At 38.4% G+C, this 16354-nt stretch overlaps 1 protein-coding gene and 1 long non-coding RNA gene across 2 annotated transcripts in view; both read left to right on the forward strand.

Annotated features, from left to right (window-relative positions):
- The window catches only part of LOC147832305 (uncharacterized), a 214569-nt gene extending 213288 nt beyond the window's left edge, over window positions 1–1281 (forward strand). Inside the window, exon 10 of the transcript XR_015518751.1 lies at window positions 459–1281. The gene's annotated coding sequence lies outside the window, so the exon portion shown is untranslated. The remainder of the gene's footprint in view (window positions 1–458) is intronic.
- The window catches only part of LOC147839429 (uncharacterized), a 382751-nt gene that overhangs the window by 348669 nt on the left and 17728 nt on the right, over window positions 1–16354 (forward strand). The window lies entirely within an intron of this gene.

Raw genomic sequence — 16354 nt, forward strand, 5'->3', positions numbered from 1 at the left:
CAATGACACCTAAATTAACTTAAACAGGACATGATGTCACAAGATGCAACCCTAAAATTACTGCTACTCCTAAAATGGTTGCTCATTACAGCTCAACACAGGACTATCTCTTATGCAGCAGATCCTTATTTGTTTGACTCACTTGGAAATTTTTGAATTTCTTCAACAATTCACCGAGAACATTACATTTATATAAGTCCATTAAGCTCAGCATATAGAATTTTTTATTAATAGAATATATATATATTTTATTTATTTTTTTCCCTCAAAATTCTACACACAATACCCCATAATCACAATGTGAAAAAAATAGTTGCAAATTTATTTAAAAAAAAAAAAAAACACAGGTACATAAGTATTCATAGCCTTTGCTCAATACTTTGTTGATGCACCTTTGGCAGCAATTACAGTCTCAAGTCAGATGGTTGTTCTTCTGTAAGGTTCACCTCTCTCCACAGAAGAATGCTGGAGCTCAGACAGAGTGACCATCGGGTTATTGATCACTTCCCTGACTAATGCCCTTCTCCTCCGATCACTCAGCTTAGATGGCCAGGCTGCTCTAGTTCTCTCCTTGGTGGTTCCAAACATCTTCCACTTACAGATGATGGAGGCCACTGTGCTCATTGGAACTTTCAGATCTGCAGAAATGTTTATGTAACCTTTCTCAGCCTTGAGACAATCCTGTCTTGGAGGTCTACAGACAATTCCTTTGTCTTTATGCTTGGTTTGTGCTTTGACATGCACTGTCAACCCTGGGACCTTATATAGACAGGTGCATGCCTTTTCAAATCATGTCCAATCCACTGAATTTACCACAGGTGAACTCCAATTAAGCTTCTGAAACATCTCAAGAATGATCAGAGAAAACGGAATGTAAAGACTGTAAACACTGTACAAAACTTTTGTACATGTGATTTTTCAGGTTTATTATTTTTAACAAAGTTGCAACAGTTTCAAGAAATCTTTTTTCACATTCTCATTATGGGGTATTGTGTGTAGAATTGTTCCCATATATCCTTAGAAACAGTAAAAAAAAAAAAAAAATATGTGGAAATCTAAAAAAAAAAAATGTGGAAAAAGTTTGCGCTATGAATACTTTCCGAATTCACTGTATGTCAAAACTCAATTTTTGATTAGTAGCTTGCATTGCTAAGCATTTCACTGAACATTTTTCTCAGTCTGTTTTCTTAGTATTTAGGTTTTTTTACTTTTAGGGTGCTTTCACATCTGTAGTTCGCTTCATTTGTTCCGGACCAAGGGCAATAAATGATACATTGTTGCATTTTCTGCTGTCTTTGGATCGTTTTCACACCACACTGCTGGCTTTGGTCCGAACCAGTTGAAACGAACCAAAATGCAGTCAGCTGACAAAATCCACATCTCTCATTGGCCAGATGTTGTTGAACATATTTCCTAAACTGCTTATTGATATTGATTTTTCCTCCAGATCCCATAATGCACAGCACATCGGCCTACAACAGCTGGATTAGTCCAAAAGGCGCAGTACTTTTTGCGGTTGGACCTGATTTAGTACGGATCACATTCTCACCACAAACGAACCGCTCCAGGGTACGTTTGAAAGCGTACCGAGACCACCTTTTCAAGCAGGTCTTGGTACGCTTATTTGGTCTGCTTTTGGTGCGCACTCGAGTATGATTGCTGCATTCTCACCTGCCCAAACGAACCGTACCAAAAGGGAAAACGAACTCTAGTGCAATTCAATCGAACTAAATAAGGCAGGTGTGAAAGCACCCTTACATTCCAAATTTTATTTGAATTGTAAGGGTTTTATCTCACACAGGTATTGTCTAATCCTAACAATGTTAATATAGGATATTAATAAGGATAACAAATATAAAGTAGGATACACCAATACCTACACCAGTTTAAAGCTTGTTGATTCAGCTGTTGCACATCGCAATGAAAATTAAAACAATTATATGGCCCAAGGTATCTGATGCGATAACATAATTTTGAGAACCAGTGTGTAAAAAAAAACATCTGTTATTATAAATATCGGACTGACCATTGATGACTGATATCGCTGCAATTGAACATAATAAGGCATCTGATCTGATTGTTTCTTAGTGATTGGTTGCACTTGGAATTTATGTGAGTTTTTGTGAATACAGTAAGCCTAATTTACATTGGAGCATTTATACTTGTGTGGAAAACAACAGCAATGGCTTGCAATATTGAAAACACTTGTGACACGTTATACTTAGTTTAGTGTGGGTGATGAGTGATGCAGGTTTTTAGCAATTCTCTTGTAAGTCATAAAGCAAAACAGTACTGAATTCACCCCATATGGCAATAAGGTGATTTGTCAAACCAAAAAGAGACCAACTTAGATCCAGATTTCACATGTCATAGAAAGTATTAAACTTTGAAGAGATCCACACCAAGATTATAACAGACAGGAAGGAAGGACATAACATTGGAAGTAAAAGATGAGCCAAATTAAACAGTCGTCTGGTGCTGCTGGATTTTGCTATGGTTACCGCTTGGTAACAGTTCCACTGAATTTGGGAGCATATCCACTAAATACGAGAGCTTAAGAGGCAAAAGGGAAACTATACACGATGCGTTCAATCTGAACTCAGATGATAAGCTGTGGAAATATTTTTATATAGCCTTCAGTGGAGCTTGAAACATTTTCACAGGTGAAATAATGTTAATAATGTTTGTCCATTAGTGAGTTTGAACCGATAAGCTGTGAAAACCTGTTTATATAGCCCTTAATGGAGGTTCTTCGATATTTAAAATATTCTCCCCGGTGAAATTACATAAAATATGTCCATTATAATGAACAGTGGGTTCTAATAATGTGCAGTCTATAAAACCTGAAGTAAAGATCAACAGTTTGTATTAGTTTATTTAAAATTTCATGATGGTGTATTGTTTCTGCAGTACAACCATGTTTTGACCTGATCAAACCGAACAGTTCCTAAGGATATATGGGAGCATATCCTCAAAAACAAGAGCTTTTTAAGCAAAAAAAAAAAAAATGTGCACATTGAGTTCAAACAGAAAAGCTGTGAAAATCCAACACAACCTCATGGCAATTTGTAACTTTTTGATTTAGTGGCTATTTCGTATGAATTCAAATGATCTGTTTATATTTCCGGAAAATCTGAAAAATCCAAAAAATCTGGAAAATCTGTTTATATTTCCCTAAGTGGAGGTTCTTCATTATTAAAGCATTCTCGCAGGTGAAATGAGATAAAATGTCTGACCAGTAAAATGAGTTTTAATAATGTGCATAAAACAAAACCTCAATTTTATTAAAAATGTTTATATTGTTAAAGTTTGTAACTTCAGAAGAAACCTTAAGTAAAGATCAACAGTTTGTATTAGTTTATTTTAAATTTCACGTTGGTGTATTGTTTCCATGTTTTGACCTGATCAAACCAAACAGTTCCAACACTTAAAACAATGACGTTTGCTGCTTGTCCAAACTACTTATTTAAAATGAGCCAAAACATCACAATTCTTTAGATTTTGGGAGGGCAGCTTAATTATTTCATGCTTAATCCAAAAAACTATAACTGTAAGTTAACTTAATTCCTACATGTTGCCACTACACAAATCGATTGTGTGGAACCCAGCATTTCGTACAGTGACTGAATATGTGAGCATATCCCCCCAAAACTAGAGCTTTATAAACAAAAGAGAAAACATACATAATCATTTCAAACTGAACCTGGAAATCTGTTTATATAGCCCTCAATGTAGGCTTTTCATTGTTAAAAATCGTCTCACCGGTGAAAAGGCGTTTAATATATATCTATAATGTGTAGTCTACAAAACAAAAACCTCCAAACTCAAGGTAAAATGTTATAATGTTCAAGTTTGTAAATTCTGAAGAAACTTTAAGTAAAGGTCAACCATTTGTATTATTATCATGTTGGTGTGTTGTTTTTGCTGTACAATTGTGTTTCAACCTGATCAAATCAAACAGTTCCAATGAATATGTTGGCATATCAAAAATGAGAGCTTCACCATACAAAATAAGTCCAAACTGAACTCAGAAGCTGTGCAAATCAGTTTATATAGCCTTCAATAGAGCTTGGAACATTTTCACAGGTGAAACTATTTTAAATAAGTCTGTCAATTTTGCAGTCTACAAGGCAAAAATCTCAAAACTCAAGTACATCAACTATTTAAATTAATTTATTTTTAAATTCACGATGTTGTATTGTTTTTGCAGTACAACCATGTTTTGACCTGATCAAACCAAACAATTCCTATGAATATGGTAGCATATCTACAAGAATGAGAGCTTCATAAGCAAAAGACAAACCATACACCATGAGCTAATGCTGAACCCAGATGATAAGCTGTGGAAATGAGTTTATTTAGCACTCAATGGAGGTTTCTTATTATTTAAAATATTCTCGAAGGTGAAAGGATGTTAAATATGTCTTTCTATGTACACTACCTGATATAACTCTTGCCATCAATCCAAGTTGTAAGAGCAATTTATAACAACTTGACTTATAGTTGATCATTTGGAAAAGTGGCAGAAGGTAAAACATTTTTCAGTGAATCATCTGTTGAATTGCATCCCAATCCTCACAAATACTGCAGAAGACCTATTGGAACCCACATGAACCCAAGATTCTCACAGATATCAGTCAAGTTTGGTAAAGGAAAACTCATGGTTTGGGGTTATATTCAGTATGGGGGCATGCCAGAGATCTGCAGAGTGGATGGCAACATCAGCAGCATGATCAATCAAGACATTTGTGCTGCCCATTACATTACAAACCACAGAAGAGGGCAAATTCTTCAGCAGGATAGCGCTCCTTCTCATACTTCAGCCTCCACATCAAAGTTTCTGAAAGCAAAGAAGGTCAAGGTGCTCCAAGATTGGCCAACCCAGTCACCAGAGATGAACATTATTGAGTCTGGGGTCAGATGAAGGAGGAGGCATTGAAGGCAAATCCAAAGAATCTTGATGAACTCTGGGAGTCCTGCAAGAATGCTTTCTCTGTCATTCCAGATGACTTTATTAATAAGTTATTTGAGTCATCGCAGAGATGTACGAATACAGTCGACTAACCTCATGGGAGTTTCAACTGCACCATGACTTTATATTCTTTTCAAGTAAAGATCAACAATTTATATTGTTGTCATATTGGTGTGTTGTTTTTGCAGTAAAAATGGGTTTTGACCTGATCAAGCCAAACAGTTCCAATGAATATGTTAGCATATCAAAAACGAGAGCTCGACCATACACAATGAGTTCAAAGTGAACTCAGATGATAAGCAGTGGAAATGGGTTTATATAGCCCTGTAGACCAACATCTGAATGGAGGTTCTTCATTATTAAAATCGTTCTTCCAGGTGAGCTCATGGCTTCAAATGATCATGACTCAAACGCAACACTTCAGGCATGGGCATTTAAATGATGTCAGCTTCATCTGAGCATCGAGCGGACTTCATTGCTTCTGGGTTGCCTGTCTAAAAGCCTCTTTAGCAGAAATAATTGCAATATAAATAGGGTGCGCTGATGAAATACATACTTTTGCATTTAAAGGTGTTTCTTTTAAAGCCTTCATAAAAGCATCCAGAGCTTGGCACTCCATTTAAGTATGTGTCAAACTCTTTGTTGCCAGTATTACAGAGCCAGACTCGGAGACGTGCAAAGCAGAATTGGGTTGCATAGGAACTGAATTCCTCCCACGGACTCATGTGGTGAAAATGTAAAAAAAAAAAAAAAAAGCATTTAGTTGTGTGTGAGTTGGAGAGCGTGTCTTTATGAATGTGTTTCTCTTTGTCTTGTGTTTTGCAGCATTTAAAGTGGGAACACCGTGTCTATGCTAACGATTTATCTGCTATAAAATACATTATTTCAATTTGTTTGCTCCAAATTTACGAGTTCCCTGCGAACAGTCACCAGGTATCAGCTTGTATGGATTCATTATTATAAGTTTATCGCTGTTGCTCTCACTGTTGAGATTTTTGGACATTCATTGTTAGCCATATGAACCTTGTGACCAAATGAGGGGTCATTCGAGGGCGATTGCGCGCTGAAGGCATTTTCTTTCAACTGTTTGAGCCCGTTTCCCTGTCCTCAACACAACCCCGCAAGTGTTTACATCAAGGATTAATCCAGTGTGTGCTGCACCAGGAGCTAAGAGTGGGTGAAATAGCACCTTTTTTTCTAGCATTTAGTATTAGGGGAAAATGCTGGAATTAGCTATTCTGTCTTGGATCATTTCCCTGCTGAAAAAACAAACAAACAATTGAAACCCTCACAGAAGACTTGGTCTAATTGTTTTCACCACGAATACCATTTAAAACATTACAAACCATCAAACTTCAACCAATAAAACCAGTGCATTTCATTGGTGCCTAGTATGTTTTGTGTCACATTCCATTACTATTGATGCTAACCTGCTAACAATAAAAGACAAAGAATTAAATACCCAAAGGGCCAAAGCAGTTTACATAAAAAGCAATATAATGTCCAGAACTGTTAAAATCACATGGAACTGTTAAAATCACTACCATTCCTGTGATAGTTTCATCTGTTTTTCAACAGCTTAGCATTCTTCAAACCATTTTCTTGCACTTTTGGTCAGTTAGTAGCTCTTGCAGATTAAAAACACAAAGCTAGCGTGGGTAACAAAGTCCGCTCCGCTTAGCTCGATGTTGTGCCATGTCCAAACTCCTACTAAGAGGAGCCCGTTTCGCTGTGAGCTGATTGCTAATTAGCACCCTGTTCGTTTTGTTTGTTGTTTTTGCTTGGCATGGTTACTGTGAGTTTCTTTCTTGCTTTGACTATGCAAAAATCTTTCCCAATTTCTCATTTGGTAGCACCTAAATGCTCGCCTGCTAAACACCTCCATATAAACAATGCAAGTTGATGTTTTATGAACCTAAGCTTTTATTTATAATTTTTCTAAACGGTTGGTTCTTAACATGCTGATCCATTGTAACACAAAAAGGCAAGAAGCTTCTTCTCATGGTCTTTCAGACAACCAAGAATTACTTTGGTTACATGAAAAACAAAACATACATGGAAATCATTTGTATATACTGTATTTAAGAAATACAGATTTAACAAACTGAGGCAAGTTTTTATGTTTGTTTGAAGCTAGAAAGCCATTCCAGATCCTGTATTGTGAAAAAATTCCATACATGTTTTTTTTTACAATTTCCTTAGAGATGTCTCCCTTATCATCATTGGCTTTTTGTGTCCTGTTTTTAACACAGAAGACCTTGTTTTGCCTTTTTGTGCAGGTTAAAATAATTATTGGTTGGTTCATAAGTTGTTTTATTTGTTGGTTGATTTATTTGTTGGTTGGTTGGTCCATTTGTATGTTAGTTAGTTGGTTCATTGGTCGGTTGGTTGGTTGGTTCGTTGGTTGGTTGGTTGGTTCATTTTTTGGTTGGTTGGTTCATTGGTTGGTTGGTGGGTTCGTTTGTTGGTTAATTTGTTGGTTGATTGAGTGGTTCGTCAATTCGTTGATTTTGTTTGGTTGGTTGGTTGGTTGGTTGGTTGGTTGGTTCGTTCGTTGGTTGTTTGTTTTTTTGTTTTTTTTTTGGTTGGTTGGTTGGTTGGTTGGTCGGTCGGTTTTTTAGTTGGTCCGTTTGTTGGTAGGTCGGTCTATTGGTTGGTTCGTTGGTTCATGCGTTGGTTTGTTGCTTCGTTGGTTGGTTGGTTGGTAGGTCGGTTGGTTTGTTGATTGGTTGGTTGGTTCAGTTATTGGTTGGTTCATTAGTTTATTTGTTTGTTGGTTGGTTGGTTGGTGCATTTCTTTGTTGATTCTTTGGTTCCTTTGTTGGTTTGTTGGTTGGTTGATTAGTTGGTTCGTTCATTCGTTGGTTGTTGGTTTGTTAGTTGGTCCGTTTGTTGGTTGGTTGGTTGGTTGGTCTGTTTTTTGGTTGGTCGGTTGGTTGGTCAGTTTGTTGGTTGGTTGGATGGTCGGTTGGTAGGTTGGTTGGTTCATTTGTTGATTGGTTGGTTTGTTCGATGATTCATAGGTTGGTTCATTTGTTGGTTGGTTGATCAGTTGGTTCGTTGATTTGTTTGTTGGTTGGTTTTTTTGGTTGGTTGATTGGTTGGTTTATTCATTTGCTGATTGGTTGGGTAGTTGGTTTGTTGGTTCTTGGTTCATTTGTTGGTTGGTTGGTTGGTTGATTGGTTGGTTTGTTTGTTGGTTAGTTGGTTTGTTGATTCGTTGGTTCACTTGTTGGTAAGTTGGTTGGTTGGTTGGTTAATTTGTTAGTTGGTCGGTTGGTTAATTTGTTAATTTGTTGGTTGGTTGGTTCGTTGGTTGGTTCATTTGTTGGTTTGTTGGTTGGTTGGTTGATTGATTGTTTTGATAACTCATTGATGTGTTGGTTGGTCAATTGGTCGCTCGGTTGGTTGGTCAATTGGTTGGTCAGTCAGTCAGCCAGTCGGTCGGTAGGTTGGTTGGTTTGTTAATTGGTTTGTTTGTTTGTTCGAGCCCAGGGGTATGATTAATTTCAAACTAAATGAATAATTTAACACTGGGGTTTTTAAATGCAAATGGTCAAACACATTCATCTATTGCATGTATGATTAGACAAACAATGGGATAGTACTGCAGTGTGGTTTGAGAAAATGGCCCCAACTACAGCATGTTTGATTTTTTTGATATTACAAGCATATTCAAAAGTAATTGGCAAGTTTAATAGCTTTATTAAATTACCCTAGAGAAAAGCTTATTTTTAAATCAGGAAACTGTTTCTCTTATGGGAGCACCAGTGGCTTCTGCCTAAAGACAGTTTGTTCTAATCCTCGAATGTGTAAATTCGAAGAAGAGCAATGCAATCTGCAGAAGGAGAAAAACTGCACCTGTGTACAGAGACAGTACAGATCTGAGATTACACAGGCGTTTAGAAGACAGCTGAGGAAAACTGCTATTCCTCACAAGCTGCAATGTTACATAAATGAGGAAACCCTCTGTCAGGGAATTGCAACCCTCCTCGGCGTTCAAACAGCCATTCATCAAAGTCATTTTATATTACAAAGCACACTTTGGTACATAATCAAGTGCACTTGACATTGTCTATTTTTACAATCACGGCGGGTTTTAGAACCTTGTATGTGCTACCAGGGAAAATTAAACAAGAATAGTTTAGGAAGTTTGTGGATATGCACTTACGTTTGTTTGTTGAAAGTGTCTATAGCAGTTAAACGAGTGCTATGTCATCCTTCCCGGCTACCTCTTTTTTTTTTTTTGTCTTAGCAACTCGTATGCGCCTGAGGAACGTGCATTTCTGCTGATTTCAGAGTTCCTCAGCATCTGAGAGCCACTACTGCCTTGGCAAGTGTGCAGCCAGCAAAAGCGAACATACAAAGCCTTGTTTTTAACAAGGTTATTAGCTGCTTTAGCATTCCTGATGCGATTGTAAACATGCTTGTGAATTTTCTAGAGATTCAGAGCCAATGCAGTGGAGGTATAATCAAATGCTGTAGCACAGAATGAAACCCAAAAGCGTATGGATTCTCACAGGGTTCACATGTCCTGAACAGCAGTTGTGCAGCATGTCAGGTAACAAGAATAATATTACTCTAAATCCTCACATAAACATCCCCCATCTGTGTATGGTCTAAGTTTTGAGCATACATTTTGAGCATCTTTATATTTTGAAAAATCCAATGTGCACTTGTATGATGTATTTGGAATGCTGGAAGTGAAACACTAGCTATTTTAAAACACTACTACCAAAGTTAGATTTAAGCTATTTAGTATTTAGATCTACTTGATCTTGAGAAGCAGCTAGTAATCAACACAAGCAGAAGTGTCTAAAATGTGTCTATAAAGTCTGTTATGCCATGATCAAAAACATTGTCAAAACAGTGAGCAGCCTCAAAACAACATTAAAAACACATACAAAAAAACACATGAAAATCGATTTGATGTCAAAACCTTGATGTCCATATGACATCCACCCATTAATGCCCTTTTGGCCACCAAAATATAACACAAAAGACTGTCCTGTAATTGATTTTGATGTGTTTTTGACAGCAATGTTAGATGTATATTTGACATTAAATCGATTTGCATTTTTTACAATTTTTTTTTTATATCGTTTTGATATCAAGGTGTCTGCTGGGAAACTATTCTGAGAGGACACATATAATAGAGGCCAAATTGTAGTTACTCTCGTTGGCTTAAAAGGCACACTCTAGCTAGGGCTTTAGGTTGATATTTATCCTTTTTTGTTTTCCTCCGCTATCTAAAATAGAAGTAGAAACAAAGATTCTGGTGCCGTGACCCGGATGAAATTAAAATGTGGTTAGGGTGGGGCATGTAATGGAGGCTAGCTAGAACAAGCTGTAAAATCAAATCTTTAATCCAGGCTCAGTCTGAAAATGTACCACTATATACATTTCTGCAGAGCGTCAAATACATCCCATGAGATAAGTTTTTTTTTGCAGTTTTTGTTTTCGCGAATGCACCACAGTGTATGCTTTTTGACATCTCAAATTTCTCTTGAGGAGCCATTCACGCCTGCTGTTTTTGTGTACAGTAAATCCACCATGCAGCTATAGGTAATTTCTGGATACATAATTCGCAGTCTCCAGAAATGTAAATACATAGGGCTACATTCTCAGAATGAGCCTGTTTTGCAAATCTCATTACCCTGGTCTCAAGGGGCCAATCGTGATTGATTACTTGCAGTCTTCTTTAATGCACCTACATCCCATGTCTGACACACTGGTTCAAATCTTCCTCATGTTGGAATTTAGTGAGTGCAAATGGAGTTTTGTTGGGCAAGGTTAACAGAGGCCAGCTAGTAGGAGTTCTTTAAGTAAACCTCAACCCCCTTTCCTCAAGTGCTACACTTATTGACTTATCCTTGAAGGTAGAAGCTGCGACTCCACAGTTAAATGCTGATTTGAATCCCCAATAGAATGGGGTGTATAGAAAAAGAGGTACACATAGAGGGTTAATTATGTTGATAGCACTTTTATTGAGATGTGTGCTTTAACCTGACCTACTGACTCTTATAAATCTATACCTACACCCCCCTAAAACCCCAAAAAGAGAAGCACTGAAAGTGATTCAGACTGCTGCATTCTTTGAATAGATGCTGGTTACAGTCAGGCGAATGAAATATATCTTATTCCCCATTCTTAGAATACTCCTGGCTTGATTTTCTCGATTTGGACCACTCAGTGGAAAACCGGGGCGCATCTGGCTAAATTTAGAGTAATGACCATAGTTGACATATTGGACGTTTTGCCGTAAGTGAGAGCTGGTGTGGAAGTGAGGGGAAAAAACGCAGAGCGCCGTTTCGGGGTGAAGCATGGAAATATTTTGCCTATGCCAGTCAACCCGCTATTGACTTTGGATGCGGGCTGCATACTTTCTTTTCTCCTGACCTCTCAGTAACCGATGACAAGTCTCGTAATTTTAGCTTTGGTGTGGACCCAGCATGCCCTTCTCTCCAAACCCCATCCACCTCAATTAGAGGTAGAGTTCCAGTGAACTTTAAAGTCTCTCGTTGAGACGCGCAGGAGCCGGCCACATTAAAGATTTAATGGCCTTGACACTTGGAACGGGGGAGCCGAAGAGCTAGTGCTATCAAAACAAAGGTGGTGCTGGGATGCAGGGAACAGAGTGGACAGTGGCAGGACTGCCGCATAATGCGTCCCACATGGCCAACATCCTGCTCCAACAGCGACACATATGGCAGAACCTCGTGTTTCCGAGGGAGGCCGTATCGGTTATTTCATCAGACCCTTTGCTGATTCACTCTGACCAGGCTCAGATTTTCTTATCTGGAATATGCTGCATGTGCGCATACGTCATGCAATATTTAATTTTAATTTTTTCATGCCGGCTGCTCATGTTCTGGATTTGCACTTCATTCTTCCTAATTCTCTTCATCTGCCTCGTTTAATTTTCATGCATTCCAGCGTGCATCTGTCCACTTTCTGAAGTTTTAGATATCTCGACTAGGATATCAACTTCATTTTCCACCATTCTCTGAGTTTGATATTTGGTTCATTTCCTGTTTTCTATTTCCCGTGTCCATATTTTGAGTTTCTGTCTGTGTTTTGAATCAGTCTCCACGTCTCTTCCTCTGTCTGAGCAATAGCACCCAGTGAACTCAGTCTGTCATGTGCTGTGTTCTTTTACTTTAAATGTCTGGGAGACAGCTTTTAACAATAGGTGGTTTATGCGCCCTAAAATAAAGCAACGTAAAAGTATGGCTCTCTCTTTGTGTGTTGAGTGAGAGCAGAAGTATATGGCTAAAATATGGCCTGTTGAAAAACCAAATTGCTCCGAAGCAATCATCAGTCAGTATTTATATACACTCACCGGCCACTTTATTTGGTACACCTGTCTAACTGTTCATTAATGCAAATTTCCAATCAGCTAATCACATGGCAGCAACTCAATGCATTTAGGCATGTAGACAAGAGGTGCATACGACTTGAATCATGGCTGTAGCCAGTGATCAACGAGATTAGCCAAGCGCAGTTGGGGGTGGAGTTGAAAACAGAGTCGTCAAGCCAGACAGCCAGACACTTCGGGGCTCAAAGTTGTGGCTAATGATGACCGATCATCATCATCATCATTTTTATTATTTTTTTAAAATTTTATTTATTTATTTATTTTTAATAAATTTTTTCGTGGTTTTCACCTTTATTTTGATAGGACAGTAGAGAGAATTGACAGGAAAGCATGGGGAGCAGAGAGAGGGGAAGGATTGGCATAGGACCGCGAGACGGAATCGAACCCGGGTTGCCGCGAGCACCGGAGTGCATGTGTCAACGCACTAACCCCTAGTTCATTTTTAAACAAAATGGTAATTATGAATTAAATTTATAACACACACATGAGAGAAATAAGAGGAAACAATGGGGTAATTTCAACAAAAACTAATAGGCCTATTAAATACAAAGCAATAAGCACAAGTTCTAGGAGTTTAAACATCACTCTTTACGCTAATACTTCTTGTTTGAATATGCTAAAAAGGTGTTTACATTTATTTCCATTTATATATTCAAAACTTCCCAATACATATTAGCTTAAAACCCAACAGTGTTTTGATTAAGTTTTAAACAATAATAAAGATTATTTTATTATAAGAGCATTTAAAAAAAGTCACCATTTTAAAAAAGTCACTTTAACCCAAAAAGACTGAACAAAATGACATTCCTAACATAAATGAGATACACTTTAAGTAAAAGTTTCACTTCAAGGACACTTTTAAAACTTTCTGTATTATATATTTCTGTATGTATGTATGTATATATATATGATCTAAGTACTTAGTCCAAAATGGACAATGAAGGATTGGAGAAACATTGCCTGGTCTGATGAGTCTCGATTTCTGCTGCAACATTTTGATGGTAGGGTGAGAATTTGGCGTTAACAACATGAAAGCATGGATCCATCCTACCTTGTATCAACGGTTCAGGCTGCTGCTGGTGGTGTAATGGTGTGGGGGATATTTTTTGGCACACTTTGGGTCCATTGGTTACATTTTAGCATTGTGTCAACACCACAGTCTACCTCAGTAATGTTGGTGACCATGTCCATTCCTTTATGAACACAGTGTATCCATCTTCTGACTGCTACTTACAGCAGGAGAATGTGTCATTTCATAAAGCATGAATCCTCTCGGACTCTATAGTAAAGGTTCTGACTTTTTTTTTTTTCTTACCTTGCTGTTTAATCACTAGGATGTGTCAGTGCTTCTGGCCCTAGTCAAAAGTCTCTAAAATAATCTAGTCTCTTCGTTAATTTAAGGCTGTACGATTCTATAAGGTAATTTTATTGTGTTTGTATTGGTCAATCTCAATTCTTTGAATGAGGATGCAGTAGGACAGCTTTCGTCACATAAGCCACATAATGTAAAATGCTTAAGCAAATTCGTCTGATAAGTCACTTTTTTGTAAAATAATTAGAAAATAAATTACATAAATCCAATGAAAATCCAATGACAAATTGTTTGCTTTTTTTGTTTTAGTGCTAGCTTATCAGAAACGCCTAGTCAAATTGTGAGCTTTAATACTTTGTTTTCCAAGGAAGGAAATGGCAAAGCCTGGGGTCGCATGCCTCGGGTCATCCTGCAGACTTCCTGTAGGTGCAGCAGAGGTCTAACCACCTACAGGCAACGTGATCTCCCTTTGACTAACGAGCTAAATATTAAAACAAGGAGATATATGAGGTTTGACTGATACTACCGACAGTGTCAGGCGACAATGTAGTGAGAAATGAGAAACAGCGAGAGTTAAATCCTCTCACTGACAGAGAAGGTCTATTAGTGCTGTGCTCCTCTGACTCCGTGCGTGTTCTCCAGCTTATTAGACATGTTTGGGAGCCGCTCTTCCATGTTTAATAAAACCACAGCTTTTCTCTCAGCAGTCCCAGTCCATCCAGCAGTGGAAAATTTTCAAAGAAAAATGCAATGAGGACGAATCCAATTTCTAACCGCACGGAAAGCTGAGACACCATTTGGGATTGGCAGCTCTCGCCATTGTAAAATTGGAAGCATCCTATTGTTTTGCTTTGCTTATGCTTATATAAACAGCGGGGAATGGGCAGATCTCTCAGGAAACATGACTGTGCATGATATCCACAGTGCCTGGAGGTGCAGAGCGGTCAGTCTGTGAGTGCTGACCATCTACAAAGCATTGCACGTTTTTCACACCCAGCCTGTTTGATCGGCATTCCTAACTGACCTCCAGGAAGAGTTTGCAGGAATTACATGTGATGTCCTCATGCACTTATACTAGGAATCACTTCCAAAAAAAAAAAAAAACAGCAGGAGAGAGATGCATGCAGAAGTTTAATCAACATTCTGATCTAAGCACTCTCGGGAAGATGACCATCACTGAAATGATGGCTCTCAGAAATGTGGCTGAATTTCCCTTGAACACTTAGTGGCAAACTTGCTTCACTCTGTACAAAATATCTGTTAATTATAACAGGTTTTGTATTTTGTGATTTACAAGTGTTTATTTACAGTTGTGAATTGCATTATGGGACTTTTATCTCTGCTCTGAACACACATTCAAGAGTTCACACTTAGCTGATGATCTGTCAAAGCTTGTTTGGCATGCTGTCCCGGGAGAGAGCCCCGAGCTCAAGGGATCCTCAAGCCCGAGGCTTCCCCCCGTTCGCAGAGCTAGAGGGGAGCCTGAGCTCGGTGGATCTCAGAACTCCCCGACTGCGATAGCTAAGGGAACACCTGAGAAGGGGGCTAAAGCGTGCTTGGTTCTTAAGCGTGATGTATATCTTTAGACGGTGGGAGGAAACCGGAGAGCCCGGGGAAAACCCACACGAACACGGGGAGAACATACAAACTCCTCACAGAAACGCCCACCGGCTAGGCGAAACTAGGCTGGTGGTGTTCTTGCTGTGAGGCTTTCAGTGCTAACCACTGGGCCACCGTGCCGCCCGATCAAGGTCAAGGAGGAGAATTGGGGAGGAAGGGGGGTTTCTTCCAAACGAAGATAATGTGGACTGAAAACTGTGGTTCTTTATAGTAGCTTAGGGCTCATATGATTGAAAGATAATGATTAGCTAATACGAGACCGGCCGTGATAAATCATAAGCACGTGATACTCTCGAAATTAGTTTATAAACAAACTTCACTTAAACATTTAACAGCAGTTTTAACGGAGTGCCCAGATATGGGTGTAATGCGTTCCACAGTAACGCGTTACTGTATTTCCTGGAACACAGTAATGTAACGAATTACATTTTAAATGTGTGTCATTTGATTACAGTTACTAAAGTCAAAGTAATTGTGTTACCAACATTACAAATATAGTTTTTAGGAAGAAAAAAAAAGCTTCTTTTAAATCATGTTTTCTGCTGCAATGTCAGTTCATAAGCATGCGCCTTTAAATTGCTAGAGAATGCAAGCTGAAATGGTTGCTGTGAGATCGGTTGCTTCTTCATTTGAAAATATTCATTGAGCGTAAAAGCTTCAATATTGCTGTGAACTGCAGTCTATGTCCAGTCTCTAAAGAACGTTCGACTGCTTTTAACTCGACCAGCAACTTGTACGCATTCTACGACAATACTCGTCACCAAGGAGGACACAGGCGCTCCAAATCACGGTGGCCCAACTCACGGTGGCCCAACAGGCTAAATAGTTTTTTTTTTTTGTGCAGGATTGGGAGTGAAGGTACTTTCTGAATGTAAAAAAAAAAACATAGCTGCTTATGGGGTCTTTCACATATTGCGCACGCTCACAATTTCCAGGCCCACCCAGATAAAACCGCAAATCAAGCGACAAGAACTGACCAATCAGCTTCATACTTTGTATGGAATATACACATTTAGGTAGACTAATTACCTCAGACAAACACAGAACACCCAAAAACTGTAGTGCATTTGCA

This window comes from Danio rerio, chromosome 20 (assembly GCF_052040795.2).
Source record: "Danio rerio strain M-AB ecotype USA chromosome 20, GRCz13ab, whole genome shotgun sequence".
NCBI classification, from domain to species: domain Eukaryota; kingdom Metazoa; phylum Chordata; class Actinopteri; order Cypriniformes; family Danionidae; genus Danio; species Danio rerio.